General features: G+C 44.9%; 1 protein-coding gene across 3 annotated transcripts in view; it reads left to right on the top strand.

The window, feature by feature from the left end:
- IRF9 (interferon regulatory factor 9) overlaps positions 1–18,683 on the top strand; it is a 73,974-nt gene that overhangs the window by 19,518 nt on the left and 35,773 nt on the right. For all 3 annotated transcript variants that reach the window (XM_077469563.1, XM_077469579.1, XM_077469570.1), the window contains one exon: positions 12,311–12,376. The gene's annotated coding sequence lies outside the window, so the exon portion shown is untranslated. The remainder of the gene's footprint in view (positions 1–12,310; positions 12,377–18,683) is intronic.

An 18,683-nucleotide genomic window follows, 5' to 3' on the forward strand; every position in this document is an offset into this window, starting at 1 on the left:
GAAACGTTGAATCTAGTTGTATCTACACTTGTCCATAAATGTGATGGGTTTTGGGCCCAGTATCTCAGACAATGGCTTGAGGGTATTTGAACGGAGGATGTGGTGAAGTAAGAGGGGTTCCTCACGTGACCAGGATTTAAACCCCGGATCCATGGAACCAGGCAAAAAATTGTTGTGGTGCAGAAGCGGTATCAGGGGAGAGTCATATGACCAGGAGAATCTTTTGTGAAGCACATCCCATATGTCAAGGGTAGAGGTGGTGAGGGGTGAGGAATATGTGGAGCGGGCTCTAGAGGAGCGGGGTATCCAAGGGACGATTTTTAAGTCTGAGCCACATAAGGTGTATTCTAGTTGTACACGTTATTTTGAAGAGGTAGCGTACTTCCAATCTGCCACATTAGCTAAGACAACTGCTTGATAGTATGTTTTAAGGTTTGGTAGGTCGCCCTGTGATTCAGTGAATGGGGTCATGTGCAGCGGGGCTGGCCAATCCGTGATGGCGGCCGGGCTGGCCAATCCGTGATGGCGGCCGGGCTGGCCAATCCGTGATGGCGGCCGGGCTGGCCAATCCGTGATGGCGGCCGGGCTGGTCAATCCGTGATGGCGGCCGGGCTGGCCAATCCGTGATGGCGGCCGGGCTGGCCTATCCGCGATCACAGTTGCTCGTGACTAGTGTCCCATCTCTGCCTCCACCTCATTGTGAACACCGCTGCTGCTGCCTTCACCTCCTCCAGGCTCCCTCCTCTCCTCCGGACTGATGGAAGCTACAAGCTGCAGGTGAGGGGGCGGATACGGTCTGAGAGAGGGAGCAGCCAGCCACAAGGGTTAAAGAGATGAGACAAGCAGTTAATGTCAGTATAAATAAATAAAAAAGTCTGGTGTAAGTATAAGTGTAGTGTCGAGTGCAGTGTAGTGTGGTGGTCAGTTTACTGCAGCAATCAGTGTAGTGTAGTGGACAGTGTAGTATAATGGTCAGTGCAGTGGTTAGTGTAGTAGTCAGTGCAGTGGTTAGTGTAGTAGTCAGTGCAGGGAAGTGGTCAGTGTAGTGGTCTGTGCCGTGTGGTGGTATGTGCAGTGTAGTGGTAAGTGCAATGGACAGTGTAGTGGTCAGGATAGTGGACAGGTAGGTCAGTGTAGTGGCCAATATAGGAAGCAGGTAGGTTAGTGTAGTGGTCAGGTAGGTCAGTGTGGGAATCAGGCTAGTCAGTACTATTTTAGGAAGGGTAGGAACCCAGGGAGTGCTAAATGTCCGCAGGTTAGGGGGTGCAAACTACTGGCCTTGCCCCGGGCGCTGACAACCCACGCTACGTAACTGCTGGGCGGGGTATATTAATGTTTAGAATCTCAGACTTAGATAAGTTTTGAAGTTGGACATTGTTTGAAAGGTAGAGAAAGCTGATATTAAATTTGGGAGTGATATACGGGGTTGGATAAAAAATAAAATATCATCAGCATAAGCTGCGTATTTATGGGTTCTATTTCCAACTTGGACACCTTGGATGCTGTCGCTAAGTCAAATTGTGGCCACGAAGGGTTCTAGGGTGATACGAAGAGGAGAGGGGATAGGGGGGTAGCCTTGCCTGGTACCATTATATAGAGGGAAAGGGTCACTGAGGGAGCATGGATATGAATTTGTGCCCGATGGTGAGGGTACAGGGAGGAGATGTGATGCTACATCTTGGGCCCCAATCCAAATTATCATAAGGTCTTCCAGAGATAGTCCCAGTCCACATCAGTGGAGAGGAGAAGGGTGGGCTGGGTGCATCTGTGAACATGGTGATTCAGGGATAGGGATCGTAAGGAATTGTCTCTGGCCCCTCTGGTGGGTATAAAACCTGTCTGGTCTGCCGTGATCCTATGGGGAAGCAGAGGGAGTGATCCTATGGGGAAGCAGAGGGAGTAGTCTATTGGCCATGACCTTGGCATAGAGTTTATTTTATTGAATAAAGAGATGGGCCTGTAGCTACTACACAGGGTGGGATCTTTATCAGGTTTAGGGATAAATGTAATATGGGCAGAGAGGGATTTCGGGCGTAAACCTGATAAGCTGGAAATGTAATTGGCATAGGCCATGAGGCGGGGGAGTAGAATGTCACTGAATGTTTTGTAGTACAGGACTGTAAACCCGTCTGGGCCAGGGGCTTTACCTGTGGGGGAAGATTTCAACGCGGCTTTGAATTCTTCATTAGAGAAGTCATTTTCCATAGTTTTAAGGGCCGTTGGAGAAAGTTTGGGGAGTTTTGCTGCTTTCAAATAAGTCCCCAGGACTACCAACTACCCCAGGAAGAGAAGTGCAAAGTCACCTTTGACGTTGTAAAGGTCAGCATAGAACTCCCTGCAGGCCTTAGAGATTTGAGGGGTGGTATGAATTATTTCACCAGTGTGGAGTTTTATTTTGGGGATAAAGGATTGTAACTTTGCTACGTGAAGAGATCTAGCGAGTTGTTTGCCGGGTTTATCCCCCCATTCATAGAATTTTTGAGAAATAAGGTGAAATGTATTTTTTGTTTCCACGTCTAGGAGTGCTTTGAGCTCTTCTCTTTAAAGTGTAAGGGCTTCAAGGTGTGATGTATAAAGGGATTGCTTATGTTGTTTATCTAAATCTGTGATCTGTTGAAGAGTTTTTTTGAGTTGTTGACCATGCTCTCTTTTTTTTCCTCGCACCTAGCTCAATGAATCTACCTTTCATTGTGGTTTTATGGGCCTCCCACAGAATTGAAGGGGCAGTTTCAGAAGATGCATTCTCTGAGAAATATTGAGTCATGGACAAAGCTAACAAAGCTCAGTGGGGTTGGCGAGGAGAGAGTCATTAAGTTTCCAATTATAGGTGCGTTGTGGTAAAGAGGGCATGGTCAAGCGCATGAAAATAGGTGCATGATCAGAGATGGATGCTATGCCTATGGAGGCTGAAAGTAGAAGAGGGAGGTGGAAATGATCTATGAAGATATTGTCTATTCTAGAGTAGGGTTGATGTGTTTTGGAGAAATGGGAATAGTCTTTGCCTTTTGCGGTGAAGTAAGCGCCACACATCCATCAACTGAAGTTCACAGAGTTTTTTTTTTTTTTTTAACATGAGCTAAGCTTTAAACGGGATATTAGAGTGACCCTGTGAGGTGTCAATAATAGGGTCCAATGGCATGTTCAAGTCACCTGCTAGGATAATGACCTCTTGTGCAAAGTGCGACAGTTTGGAGAGAGTTTGGGTTTTGAAGGCTGGTTGGTTGTGGTTAGGACTGTATATATTTTCTAGGGTGCATTGGGTGTTGCCTATAAAGACCTTGAATAAGAGAAAGGGGCCATAGCCATCAGTTAACATCTCTGTAAATCTAAAAAGGCCACACTACCGCTGAACCCAATGGCCACTCCCTTGGCTTTATTAGTGTCAGGCTGTAGTACCATTGTGGAAACTGGCGTGAGTTCAGTTTGCCAGGGGTTGAGTGTGTCAAATGTGTCTCTTGGAGAAAAGCGATAGAGCAAGAGGATCTTTTCAGTTCCCTGAGGACTTGGTGCCTTTTCCCAGCTACATTTAGACCCCTTATATTATAAGAAATTACCGTTCGAGTAGCCATGGTATCAACGGTGTACAGACCTCTAGCTCATGAAACCATTTATACCAGCAGGGAAGGGAGGGAGAGGGGGTGAGGGTGGGTAAGGGAAAAGGAGAAAGTGGGAAACTTAAGAAAGAGAGAATATATACAGAATAGACAGTTACAGTCTAAAAAAACAAAAGGAATAATAAGCTGAACATGCAGTAACCTGCAGTGGTCCCTGAGGGGGAGGAAAGAACAAGCCACTGTCAGAACCTATAGGGAGGGTCTGACCAATATAAGTTGTAGGCTGCCCATTCTCAGCAACCCCAAAAGGGGGGGGGGGGGGCAAGAAACGCACAAAAAGGCAAAAGCAGCATGCAGGTGTACTGAGCCCCGCCAGCATGCGGCCTATGAAATGCTTATGACTAAAACTTAAACTCTAGCAATGTTATAATAAGATCTCGACAATATAAGTGAAGTGAACACAAGTGAATAATAGTGCAACCATGTAGTGAGGGCTTATGGGGAAAACCCATGGGCAAGTGAAACAAACTTGCGGGCAGTATAGACACCATTCTAACTGTGGGTACACAAGGCTGCAAAAGAATATAAAAAACATCTAATCCTTTCTTCTGGGAGGAGCCTGGGGTTGCTAAGCGCCTCATTTTAGAGGGGGTCTTCCACCATTGTGGGTCTGAGGAGACCGTGAACGTTGGTATGGGATTCTGCCATCCTGGAAGATCCATTTGGGGCATGAGGTCATGGAGGAAAGAGAGCATGAAAGAGCGGCCACTTTTATTGGCAATCAGGCAGGCAGGAAAGCCCCCACCAATATGTGACCCCATCCGTTCTCAGTTGGTCTAGGAGAGGTTTTAAAGCTCTGCGACGGTCCAATGTTTCCTTGGACAGGTCATGAAAAATGCTAATGTTCGCTCTGTCAAAGTCAATATTTGGGGTGTTCCGCAATTTGACCATAATAGCGTTTTTATCTTAGAAGTAGTGGAGGTGACAGATAGCGTCTCTGGGTAGGTCACTGGTAACATTGCGTGGTCTCAGAGCGCGGTGAACACGATCAAATCTTAACGGGTCGGTGACAGGGTTATCTAGAATGGTGTTCAGGATACGCATATCGAGAGTTTGAGGTCATTATCTCCGGTTGCCTCTGGCAACCCGCGGATGTGCAGATTGTTTCTGCGATAGCAATTTCCTGATCTTCAAGCTTATAGCGCATGGAACGGTGGGCAAATGCTAATTATGTGACATTCTCTTGTAACTCTTTAATGGCCGCCTCCTGTGAGTCTTGGCACTGCTCTATGTCCTCTATTCTAGCTAGCAGATGGGACATGTCTGATCTCACTGCTGTAATTTCCTTCTTAATGGATTTCTCCAGGCTGTGGAACATACCTGCAAATGGCTCTGAGCAGCTGGAGGATGCCGGTAAGCTCTCCCGGATGGATGCAGCGTGTGAGAAGGGAGATGCAGTTGACCATGAGTATCGGGCCTGTCCGCTCCGTGTGGCAGGATTGGATGATTCCACAACCGGGTATCTCTTGATGGAGTCTGTGGGGGGCCGCTGTGAAGCCGAGCCCTTCCCGGACCTCTTCTTGAGGGTTGCGTGGTGGTCCCGGTGTTTTGTTAGAGATAGCTAGAGGGTATTAGGCCGCTGGCTGGACGGAGCACTTTTTAGACACATCCGCTCAGCCCCAGTGCATAGGCCACACCCCAAAGGCAAATTTTATTAGAAAATGTATGTTGGGCCTTATACTGTATATAGATATATTGGAAGAGGGTTTGGGTGGAAATGGTGCCAATATATAATCATAGAAACAAGAAGTAATTAAAACATCACATTTTATTGTAGACATGATTAAAATATGATAAAATAAAATCACTCATTGTACATCTCCATTTTGATGGTCGAGCAAGTGAAATTCAGGTTAAATGGTGGCTATAGGTTCATATGTTATCCTGACATGTTTATCCAGTATTAGCTTTATCAGGGAATTTAAGAACCAACTGAAAACGTGAAACTGTACAGAAAAAAATATAAATATACACTGTCAGAAAAAATGCAAATATACCTAAGATTATAAATACATAAAATATATGTACATCATTTGCCATTGTCCAACCGTCCCAAAGCTTACCCCGGAAAGCCATCTTTGGGATGAGGTGCCGGATGCTATGTAGTTACCCGGGTCAAAAAAATATATATATATATGACTTGTATATAGTTTTATTAGATGAGATTGTACATAGATTGTATGGTCTGATTGTAATGTGTATGGTGAAAAGTCTTACAGTTCATGGAGGCTAGGTTCACACTGGTGCGATGCGGGAATCACAGCAATTCCTGTGCGGGTTCCCACGTCGCATCTGAATCGCAGGTAGTTTGCTGCGGGTGTCAATATAAAGTTAACGACACCCCCAAATCGGTTTGCAGAACGCAGTGCAAACTGTGGAATTGGATTGCATGGGTCTGAACACCCATACAATCCCATTCCAGTTTGGACCAAAAAAAAGGAAAAGGGTCCTGCACCATTTTGGTGCCAATGCAATGCGATTTTAGCCATACAAACTGTATGGCTGCATTTGAATCACACAGACATTGCATGTGATGTGCATAGGATCGCATAAGTGTGAACCTAGCCAGAAGGTTAGAAAAGTGGGTTGTAGATATAATAAAAAAAAATACAAAACATGTATTTAAAAAAAAAAAAAAAACGACACTTGGTCTTTTTTTTCTGCCATCACTTTTCTATTTTTCCATAATGAATAAATTGAATGAATGAATGAATGAAATACTTATATAGCGCACAATGCGAACTGAATCGCCTCTAGCAGCGTTAAATTCAAATTGTAACCCCCGTGCTGGGAGTGCACTTACTTTGTGCCCCCAGCGCTGTGACTCGCTGTTATCCACTACTCCCAGTCACTGTTTACAATGGGGATCCAGTAGGACAGTCTCCACATCATCACTGGGACAGCCAATTGCAGTGATCACATGATCGGGAGGCAACTTACTGGCCTCCAGCATTAGGATATCCTTAAAGGACCAGCTCCCCTAAGAGGAGAAAGTTAATGAGAGACTAAAAATACAGTATGCTGTACTGCCCTACGAAATATGCCAGCAACGTAGATATACAGGAAGCAAATAACAGAGATCTCATGTATTTTTTCTGTTTTGATGACCATATTAATTAAAACACCATGAGAGAGATTGAACGTCTACAGTAGGGACACAGACAGTAATAGATATCGGATGGAGGTTCCAACTCTTCTACATTCTATTCAAAACTAGTTCTCTATTTTTTCAGCTTTCCTTGCTGAGTTCTGAGGAAAGTGCTATACACAGTTGAGAAATCAAAACAAGAAGCACAAGCACCGCTTCATGCAGCACTCAGGTGCATCCAGCTCCAGGTGCAAACCCCGGCTCATAGTCACTGTCTGTAGTGTGAAACGCGTCAACTGTAACTCTGCATGATTGTCTGGCTTACGACAACAAAGACTTTGTTCAGCAAGTATCCTCTTGGCTCTGCTATACAAAGTTGAAGTTGGAGGTTGGCCTGCATTAGCAAAGTACAGTTTCATAAGTTGAAGGAAATGTATGATGATATAAATGTGGATTGCGTATTTCCTGAACTTGTTTTTAAAGGTCCAAGGGTTGTCATTGTAATCTGGCTTCTCTAAATGGTGTCATTATTGACCTACAGCAAGTGTAAAAATAATTCTGACTTTTCAGACTACTATTAACAATGGCAGTTCCCACATTTCTGTCTCAGGGGATCAATTTTTAGTTTTATTATATCTAAACTGGCAATGCATTGTCTGATTGAAATTCAGCTGGTTCAGCAGAGACAATTTCAATCAGTGTGTGGGCTTCTCCCTGCTCGACAGATGTTGATTGTTTAATTGAATTCTTTTGAAGGTACATTTTTGGAAAATTTTCCATTGATCTGTGGCTGCAGCTGCCAAAATACAGTTTCCCGGCTGGGGGGATTCCCCTATCCAGCTCATTTGTGTGAGTCTTGTAGGCCAAGCTTAGGACCCCTTTCAGACAGAGGCGTCGGCGGTATTTTTACCTTTACTGCTTTAGCTTTACCATCGTTTTTGCGGAGGTTTTCGGCCAATAGCGGGGAGCTTTTAAACCCCGCTAGCGACTGAAAAAGAGTTAAAATGACCCACAAAGCGTGCTGCCCATTCATTTCAATGGGCAGGGGTGGTTTAGGAGTGATGTATACACCGCTCCAAAGATGTTGCCTGCAGAAGTTTTTTTTAACGTCCTGCCAGCGCATCACCTCCGTGTGAAAGCACTCGGGATCTCACTCTGGGACTGCAAGGGAGCCGCTTTTCAGGCACTTTACAGGTGCTACTTTTAGCCCAAAAGTGCCTGAAAAGCGCCTCAATGTGAAATGGGTCTTAGACATATACATCATTCACTGGAATGTGTGTTTTAATGAATATGTATTTTTTTTTTTTTTTATCCAGAAAAATAACTTTATTTGGTAATACACGCATACAGTCCAGTTATCTATATTCAGAAAATACAAAACAATGAAATACAGTGCCAAGTGACCCGAAGACATAGCTTTCTTGAGTGCATTTAGATTCCCCCCATCTCACAATGCCCACAACCTTGTATCGTTATTCAACCTGAATATCAAACAATGTGCTATATCTTATCCGTACAAGTGGAAATATAGTTTTAGTATTGCATTTAGCCCACCCTAGGGCCGAGCAGTCTGTCCATGACAAGGTCATCCGGGCCAAGACTCGGAGTGTCCAGCCATGGCCCCTACAGTTTTTCAAATTTATGTGAACATCCTCTATGCTGATATATGATTTTTTTCCATTCTCAGCGTATTGCCTAGAGTAGTGGTCCATTCCTTGACCATCGGAGGCATGTCCAATTTCCAGTGCAGCATTATCAATTTGCAGGCCATGAAGAGCGCCCTAGACAGGGCCTCTCTGGTATGGGGTTCCCACTCCAGTTCGTCCAGCAAATCCAAAATGCAGCACCTGGGGTCCCAGGGGACTGACACCTGGAATACTGTGCTCAGGGTGCCAGTCACCCCTCTCCAATATACATGGAGTTTGGGACAACGCCACATCATCTGTATTAAGTCCCTATGGTCTCTTTCACATCTAGTACACATAGGTGTCGGTGTCAGTCCCATAGAGTGTAACCTGTTGGGTGTATAGTAGACTCTCAGTAGTGTGTACAGTTGTGTAAGTCTTTGCGGCACATTTAACGAGTATATGGCTACTGACTGTAGTACTTCCTCCCACTGTTCGTCCTCCAGGGGTCCTACATCTAATTCCCATTTTCTTTTGACTGTCAAGGGGTGTTTCGCCAGAAACTTGCTTAGAAGTGTGGCGTAGCTCTGCGAGATTAACCCTTTAGAGTTTTCCACTATTTTAAGCTGGGAGACAAGGGGCTTTTCATCCACCTGCCACTCTGAGACCTGACACTCTGATTTTGTCTATAAAGGCATGCCTGAGTTGCATATAGTAAAAATGCATATGCGCTGGCAACTTATATCTTTCTCTCAGGGTATCAAAGGGTAGTAGTTTACAATTGCTGATTATTTGTGTCAGGTAGAGCACGCCACTCTTCTGCTATCTCTTCTTATGCTGTAGCTTTGCTAGTTCGGGGTTAGACTCATTAGCCCATATAGGGCTGTACTCGCTAATTCCCGTTGCCCCCTGCAGATATTTGGTTTTGTTTCATATTTTCTGTATTAAATTATACGTGGGGAAGCTTTTTTGGAGTTTACCAAAGGCCTGTGCCTCAAGGGCAGTTGGAATAGAATTCCCACTCACTGTATGCAGCATAATGCTCTTGGAGGCGCTGGGGATTCTGTTAGTGTGTTCTCCTTCTGGGACCATGGTGCCAATCAAATGCTGTAGCTGAGAAGCCAAATAGTACAGCCAGGGGTTTGGCAACGCAAGGCCGCCTTCCACCTTTGGGCATGGAAATGTTCTAATTTTATCCTAGGAGGTCAGCCTTTCCATATTAGCTCTCAGAATATTGAGTTTACTATCCTGAAGGTCTTTAATGCGATCACTACTGTTGTGGAGCATGTATAGCAGTTGGGGCATAAGATTTTAATAAGATTCACCTTGCCCGCAGCCGACATACATAAGGTGTTCCAAGTCTTGGTCCTTAAGCGGAACCTGGTCAGCAGTGGGGCAATGTTTAAAGCATTATAGTCTTCGATCCGAGGGGTCATCTCTATCCCTAAGTATTTAAAGAAGAGGGCGATAGGGATCTCTCCCGCCTGCCCCCCCTGCTGTATTTGTGGTTCATCTATTGGCATAAGTGCTGATTTGGACCAGTTTATCTTAAGACCTGCGGACACCCCAAAACTAATCAATGTATCCATTGTGTTGCTCAGAGACTGTGCTGTGTCTCCCAGCAAGATCATTGTATCATCTGCATAGAGCGTCACCTTTTCCTGCCTGCCCCCATAGCAGAAACATGTGATGCCACCGTGCTCCCTGATCCTAATGGCCAGCGGTTCTATTGCCAGGGCAAACAGCAGGGGGGCCAATGGGCACCCCTGCTGCATGCCCAGGCCAAGTGTAAATTACAAGGACAGCCTGCCGGCCTCCCTAATAGCCGCTCTCAGGCAGTGATAAAGCACCATGAGGTATAACCGACTCCAAAGCCAAATCGCCTCAGTATCTCACAGAAGTACGGCCACTCCATACTATCAAACACTTTCATAGCATCCAGGGACAAGAGAGCCCTCTTGCCCACATTATCAGCCAGTGATTGCATATTAAGAAATAGTTTCCTGAGATTTATTGCCTTGGATTTATTTGGCATAAAGCCTGCCTGACCTGAATGTATAACTGAGGTGATGACTTTGTTTAACCTAAGAGCTAACACTTTGGCCAGTATCTTAATGTCGGACTGTAATAAAGATATTGGCCTGTATGAGGCCGGATCTACTGGGTTCTTGTCAGGTTTCAAAATTAAAACAATATGTGCTTCAGACATAGAAGGGGGTAAGATCTCTCTAGCAGCGTTAAATACTCCAAGCAGCCTAGGGAGTAGTGTCTCTGAATATTGCTTGTAAATTTCAATGGGGATCCTATCCCCCCCCCAGGGCCTTGCAATTGGGGAACCCCGCCACAGCAGCCTGCAGTTCCTCCAGGGTGAGTGGGGCTTCCAATGCTTCGCTTTGGGAACCTGAGAGTTGTGGGAATGGTATTTCATCTAAGTATGTTTCCAGATCCTCAGAACCATAATGCGAGGTTGGGCGGTATAATTCCTCATAAAAATCTGCTAACGTTTGTATTACCCTATCAGGGGAGTGAACCAGTTGTATTACCTTCGTCCGTATAGTTCCTATAACTGGAGATTTCTGCTCAGAGTTAGCTATTCTGGCCAAGAGGTGTCCCGTTACCTCCCCTTCCTCGAAGAAAGCGGTCTTAGAGAAAAATCTCTTTTTTTTCCGCCGAGGAGGTTAGCAGGTGGTCATAAGCTGATTGAGCCAACTGTAGGGTCCTGAACGTATCTGGCCTCCAGGGAATGAACCTGCACCTCTAGTACCTCTCTTAGAGTTTCAGACCATCTCTTAATGAATATTTATTTTACTTGTTTTTTTTTATGTTGAACGCTTGCTGAGGTGCCATTTTGAGCATTGCATTATTATGGAAGCTACATTCATCTGCTATCATAATTATTACAAACCACCTCTGGCAACATTTTTAAAATGAGAACAGTCCCCTTAAGTATAAAGACATCTAACTTATGTGTTAATATTGTAAACATGCGTTAAAACATGCATGCCCATGTGCCGTTTCTTCAGAGTGCTGTGCCATGTCTGTGACTCCCGCACATGTGGGACGTCATTGCGGCTCGGCCATTCAAGCTGCCGAAGCTTGCGAACCTGGAAGGAAGATCGTGTGAAGATGGAAGCCCTGTCAGCGGTTTCAGTATGCAATGCATTCTAGCACATTATGCCATTGCCTTGCAGGGTTATTTTTTTTTTTAAATGCTGCGGTTTACTACCGCTTCATAGGACCGCAACCTAAAAAAATATTGTATTGGGATAACTGCGTGTGTTTAATTATTGTAATGATAGTGCTAAATATTTGAATCCTTTTTCTTTCACATGCTTATATTTATAATTTGCTCTACATTTACATGAGATTTTATAACCTCACAAAACAACTTCCCCAAAACCTCTTGCATAATAACAATCTGATAAATAACCATATAAAGGTAAGCCTGAAACTAAAATGTGAGTAATTATGTCCGCGGTCCTTTGTTTGGATTTAAAACAGAACATGATAACTTTTACTATATCAGACCTTTAGGCTGGGTTCACATTGCAGCGATGCGGGAACGCCGCAAATCCGCTGCGGGTTCCCGCATCGCATACCTCCCGGCGGCAGTTCACACTGCCCTATGCGAACTGCTGGGAGTGTCAGTGAAAGGTTAATGACCCCAGATCAGTTTGCATATCGCAGTGCGATCTGCAAACTCGGACAGGAATCGGATCGCATGGTGTGAACACCCATGCAATCCGATTCTGCTGCAGACCAAAAAAAGGGTCCTCTGCGAGTTTGGGCCGGTTGCGATGCAAATTCAGCCATACTATCTGTATGGCTGAACTCGCATCGCACAGAGATCGGATGTGATTTGCACTGCAGTGCGGTGCGAATCACATCCGGTTCTCGTCAACGCTGCAATGTGAACCCAGCCTTAGACACACAGACCAATACCACTGTTAAAACTTAACCCAACTATCTGCTCTGTCTTTTAGGATTCAAGCACCAAGTATCTGTACAATTCCACCAGATATAAACAGAAACACTGTCCAGCTGCAAAGGTATACAAATAATGATATTCTAACGTATTTGAAACCATTCTCTTTTGCATCTTTTTAGTTAATATTTTTCTGTACATTAGAATGAGAATGCAAGCCATTGTTATACTGTACCCCAAACCTATCACTGTCAGGGTGCAGCAACATGATACCAATAACAGCATCAGCACTAAACAGCACAGTGGCTAAGTTGATAGCACTTCCCCCTAGCAGCACTAGGGTCTTTGGTTCGAATCCCAACCACGGCACTACCTGTATGTAGTCTGCATGTTTTCTCTCTGCCTGTGTGGGTTTCTTCCAGGTACTCCAGTTTCCTCCCACACGCCAGAAATATGCTGGTAGGTTAATTGGATCCTGTCTAAATTGGCCTGTGTGTGTGTGTGTATGTATGTATGTATGTATGAATGAATGTTGTGACGGACTCCAGCCACCCTAACTGGGTATCTCTGCCAAGAAGCTGCTTCCCAATGCTCTGGAAAACGAGATCAGTGAATCTGGCTATAGTTACCCCAAGAACTAGGCAACACCAGTTTTGGAGTAAACCAGAATAAGAACTGTTTATGTGAACAAGAATACAGACTCTTATACATTTGAGTAGGAGGTCACTCACCACATTAGCAATGACCCAGATATTTACACAAAGCATCTCACAATGGTTTAGCTAAACAGGTACAGCTGACTCATGGTTAATCCCATCACAGAGGATCCTTAATTAACCATCTGGATGACTCAGATTTTCACATTGCAGGTCAGACTTGCCAACTCCAAGCTAACTGCGGACAATACACATTATCATAAGCATAAACACAGAACTCCTTCAGACAATAGCAGACATACTTACAATAAATACATTGTGGCAGGGGGCTCAGGCAGGTGGCTTGCTGATGACATCAGCATCTGCTATGAGTCCCACACTGGCAGAGTTCATCATGGCCTTTTTAACAATGTCCCTTTGCATTATATAACAGAACATCTTCCTAAATGCTTGTAGCTCCCTCAAATGCCAGGGCCCATAGTCGGTAGGCAAGAGGCTAGCATTAAGTCCCCTCCAAAAGCCTTTTTCGGGGGTAAGTTAGGGACCTTCGTTTGTAAGCTCCTTGAGAGCAGGAAGTGATGTGATTGTACAATATAGCATTAGGTCCATATATATTTGGACACAGGCACAATTTTCATACTTTGACTCTGTATGCCGCCAGAATAAAATTAAAAGGAAACAATCCAAATTAATTTGAAGTGCAGACCTTCATCTTTAATTGAAAGGGTTGAACATAAAAATCAAGTACACGTTTTAGGGACTGCAATAATTTTCTTTTTTATATATCATGGGACACAGAGTCAGGCTAATATTTATTACCTGCTGGGTTATACTCCATCATTAGGTGAATGGACACTGGTAGACCAAAGGTCTTCAGACGGGAAGTGATCCCCTATATAACCCCTCCCATACAGCAAGTACTTTAGTTTTTTACCAGTGTCACAGCGATCACAGTGTTACCAGCCTGGGTGTAGAAAGATGGCCGCCGCTTCTGAGCTAGGCCAAAGCCGGGGCCTTTCCTAAGGCCGAGACCGCGGTGCACTCCGCGGATCGCGGCATGTGCCGATCCGAGCGGGGTGACCCGTTCGGATCACGGATCGGTGACGATCCGTTGCACCCTTACCAGTTCAGCTATTCAGCCAGCTGTTGCAGCAGTTGGTATTTGCCAGTCCATAAAGGATCAAATGGCCTGATAGGCCTAACCAGGAGGATGATCTGCCTGAAAGTAGGACAGATATTCCTCGAGCTCTGTGTTTTGCTGTTGATGCTTTTAAGCAGGAATCTGCAATTAGCCGACCTTCAGCTGTTGCAAAACTACAAGTCCCATCATGCCTCTGCCTCTGGGAGTCTTGCTATGACTCATGGGACTTGTAGTTCTGCAACAGCTGGAGGTCCGCTAATTGCATATCCCTGCTTTAAAGAATTCAATACAGCAGGCTTCTCGTCTGGCTCTCTTGTCTGTACATAGGCGCAGACTTTTACGGCTTAAGAACTGGTCAGCCAAGCTTCCTTGTAACATTGGTCAGTGATCACTTGGACAAATATATCCAAAAGGTTTCCGGAGAGAAGAGTTCTCTACATCCTGTGAAGGAAAGCACCAAACCCTCATTTAAAAACCCAAGGACTGCTTCCTCAAATGTCACAGCATCAGGGCGGTTCCGCCACTAACGGGGCGCTAGGGCCAGGGGCAAGCCGCAATGCCAGGGCCAGAAAAGGCCCTGGGTCCAAAATTCTTCTAAACCCAGCACCAAGCTCTCCTTTTGAGGAGACGCCCCTACTCCATCGTGTGGGGGGAAGGCTGCTGCACTTTGCGGACATTTGGAAAACAACAATCCAGGACGAATGAGTTACCTTAAGATCCAGCGTTCAATCGTATCCTCCAAAAAGAAACTTGCTGTTTCAGGCACTACATCATCTAGTGCATCAAGGAGTGATTTATAGAGGTTCCTGTATTTGAAAGGAGCACAGAGTCTTACTTAAACCTGCTTACGGTTCAGAAACCAAACGGGGACACAAGGCCCATTTTGGACATAAGGTCCCTGAACAAGTATCTATTGATACAGTCCTCTTGGATGGAGTCTGTCCACTTAGTAGTAACCTCACTCCAGAGGAGAGACTTTTTAGCTTCCATCGATATATAAAGGACACGTACTTACGCGCACCTATTTTTCAGCCTCATCATAGGGTCTTACGTTTTCCAGTAGAGGAACATCACTTTCAGTTTGTAGCCCTACCCTTCGGGCTTGCTACAGCTCCCCGGGTGTTAATAAAGGTCCTAGCACCAGTACTGGGTCTTTTAAGGGCCCTAGGGATTCTGGTGCTTGGGTATCTGGATGACCTCCTGCTCAGAGATCACTCAGTACAGGCTCTAGAACAGAACATAATATACACAGTGAGGTATATGAAAAGCTTAGGCTGGATCACAAATACCGAAAAAGTCTGCCTTGAAACCAGCTCCGTCTAAGATATTTAGGTCCGATTCTAAACACGGTCCAAGCAAGAGTATTCTTACCACCCGTAAGGATCTGTGCCCTGAAGGATCGGGTCCATCAGATAAAGGGCACCAGAGAACCCTCCATTCGGCTCTGTATGAGTCTTCTAGGGAGGATGGTATCCTCCTTCGAGACAGTGCTCTATGCCCAGTTCCATTCCAGGCCTTTACAACAAGACATCTTTTCGGCTTGGAACAGAGGAAGAAAGGCCCTGGATTATTCAATGTCCTTATATCCTCAGGCATGCTTAAGCCTAAACTGATGGTTGCAGGATCAGAACCTGTGAAAGGGAAAATCCTTTCACCCAGTAACTTGGAGAGTACTGACTACAGATGAAGTCTCTCAGGCTGGGGAGTGACCCTAGACTGGCTCACAGCTCAGGGTAAATGGTCAGGGGCAGAGCAGACCCTGCCCATCAACATGCTAGTATTACTGGAGCTTCAGGACTGCCCGATCAGGATTCAGTCCAACAATGCCGTGGCCTATTTGAAGGAGGTGAACTACATACTAGCCTGGGCAGAGGGATATGTGCCAATGATATCGGCAGTTCATCTCCCGGAAGTAGAAAACTGGAAGGCAGATTATCTCAACCCCCAGCAGATCTGCCTGGGGGAATAGTCCCTACGCCCAAAGGTGTTCTGGGAAATTTGCCAACGTTAGGGATGGCCAGAGATCATCCAGGTTCAACAACAAGCTACAGCAGTTTGTGTCTCGAACAAGAGATCCTCTGGCAATTGGAGCAGATGCTCTGATAGTTCCATGGAGCCAGTACTAATTGGTTTATGCTTTCCCTCCGATCCCTCTCCTTCCATGTTTGTTGCGCAGGAGAGAGTGGGTCCCAGTCATTTTGGTGGCACCAGCCTGGCCCAGAAGGCCCTGGTTTCCGGGGATTGTGAGACTGACGATAGACGGGCCATGGACGCTTCCACACCGCCCCGATCTACTGTCTCAAGGTCCTATATTCCACCCCAATTTACAGTCTCTAAATTTGATGGCATGGCTATTGAAGCCAGGGTGTTGAAGGACCGTGGCATCTCGGGACCAGTAGTGTCTACCCTAGTGAATGCTAGAAAAGCTGTGACTAGGAAGAGTTATCATAAGGTCTGGAAGACTTGTATTGCTTGGTGTGAAGCCAGAAAATGGCATCCTTGGAAATATGTGATTGAGAGAATTCTCTCTTTTCTACAGTTAGCTGTGGAAATCAAATTGGCTTTGAGTACAATCAGAGTTCAGGTTTCAGCTATATTGGTATTCTTCCAAAGGCATTTAGCCTCCCCCCCATTAGGTCACCTATGTGTCCTTGGTACTTCAACTTGGTGCTGTCTGTGTTTCAGAAACAACCAGTTGAACCTATTAAGGAAATTCCATTAGACTTGCTGTCACGCAAGCTAGCCTTCCTGATGGCTATCACCTCGGCCAGAAGGGTGTCAGAGCTGGCGGCTTTCATGCAGGGAACCGTACTTAATCCTTCACCATGAAAGAGTCGTGTTACGACCTGTTCCATCCTTTTTGCTGAAGGTGGTGTTGGCCTTTTATTTAAATCAGGATATTATTTTTCCTTCTTTTTTCTCTCAGCCTCGTTTGGCGGAAGAGAGATGACTGCATTCTTTGGACATTGTCCAGGCAGTCAAGGTTTATCTGTCTAGTTCTGTGGAGATCCAAGGATCAGACTTTTTTTTTTTTTTTTTACCAAAGGGACCCAAGAAGGGACAGACAGCTTCCAATACCAATTGGGTCTGTCAGTTGGTCATTCTGGCCTACGGTCTGAAACATAAAGCTCCTCCCTTTAGGGTGAGAGCTCATTCTACCTGGGGTGTAGGAACCTCCTGGGCTTTTCACCATCAAGTATCTGTGGCTCAGATTTGTAAGGCTGCTAGCTGGTCTTCAGTCCATACGTTCACAAAATTTTATCAAGTGGATGTTTGAGCAGCCAATGATTCGTTCAGCTTTCGACCACAGTGTACTGCGGGCTGCCGTATGGGCTGCCATATAAGTTCTGATGGCTATTGTTTGGCAGGGTGTCTCCCTCCCCTCAAGGCGGCTATTGCTCTGGGACATACCAGCAGGTAATAAATATTAGCCTGACTCTTGTGTCCCATGATGCACTCAAAGAAAGAAGAGGATTTTACAGGTAAGTATGACGTAAAAATCCTATTTTTATACGTAGTCCCCTCATTTTCAGGGGCTCAAATGTAACTGTACAAATGAATATAATCATAATTAAAATTTTCATTTTTAATATTGTGATGAAAATCCTTTACTGGCAATGACTGCCTGAAGTCTGGAGCCCATGGACATTACCAAAGACTAGGTTTCCTCCTTTCTGATGCTTTGCCAGGCTCTAACTGGAGCTGTCTTCAGTTGTTCTTTGTTTGTGGATCTGTCTGCCTTTAGTTTTGCCTTCAAGTGAAATCCATGCTAAATTGGGTTGAAATCAGGTGATTGACTCGGCCATTGCAGAATATTCCACTTCTTTTCCTTCAAAAGCTCCTGGGTTGCTTTTGCAGTGTGTTTTGGATCATTGTCCATTTGTACTGTGAAGCACTGTCCAATCAACTTTGCTGCATTTGACTGAATCTGGGCTGACAGTATATCTCTAAACACTGCAGAATTAATGCGGCTGCTGCTGTCTTCTGTCACATCATCAATAAACACCAATGACCCAGTGCCACTGGAAGCCATGCATGCCTATGCCATCACACTGCCTCCGTCATGTTTTACAGATGACGTTGTGTGCTTTGGATCATGAGCTGTTCCAAGCCTTCTCCACACTTTTTTTCTTCCCATCATTCTGGTACAGATTAATCTTAGTTTCATCCATCCAAAGAATGCTTTTCCAGAACTGGTCTGGCTTTTTTAGATGTTATGTTGGCAAAGTCTAATATGGCTTTTCTATTCTTCAGGCTTATGAATGGTTTGCGCCTTGTGGTGAACCCTCTATATTTGCTCTTGTGATGTCTCTTGATTGTAGACTTTGACAATGATACACCCACCTCCTGGAGAATGTCCTTCACTTGTCTGGGTGTTGTGAATGTGTTTTTCTTTTCCATAGAGAGGATCTTTATTTTCAAATTAAAGCTGAGAGTGTGCACTTTCAGCCCATACTCATTATATAACTGATGCTTGCATATGTTTTTGTAAATATTTGAAAAATCTAAAATTGTGCCTGTGTCCAAATATATATGGACCTAACTGTATATGTATAGCGCTGCGTAAATTGACAGCAGGATATAAGTAACTGTAATGTGTATTTTTTGGCAAGGTTTTGTGTTTAACCACTTGG

The sequence above is a fragment of the Lithobates pipiens genome, unplaced genomic scaffold (assembly GCF_037356315.1).
Source record: "Lithobates pipiens isolate NorthernLeopardFrog02 unplaced genomic scaffold, aLitPip1_a1.2 Scaffold_11, whole genome shotgun sequence".
NCBI lineage: Eukaryota > Metazoa > Chordata > Amphibia > Anura > Ranidae > Lithobates > Lithobates pipiens.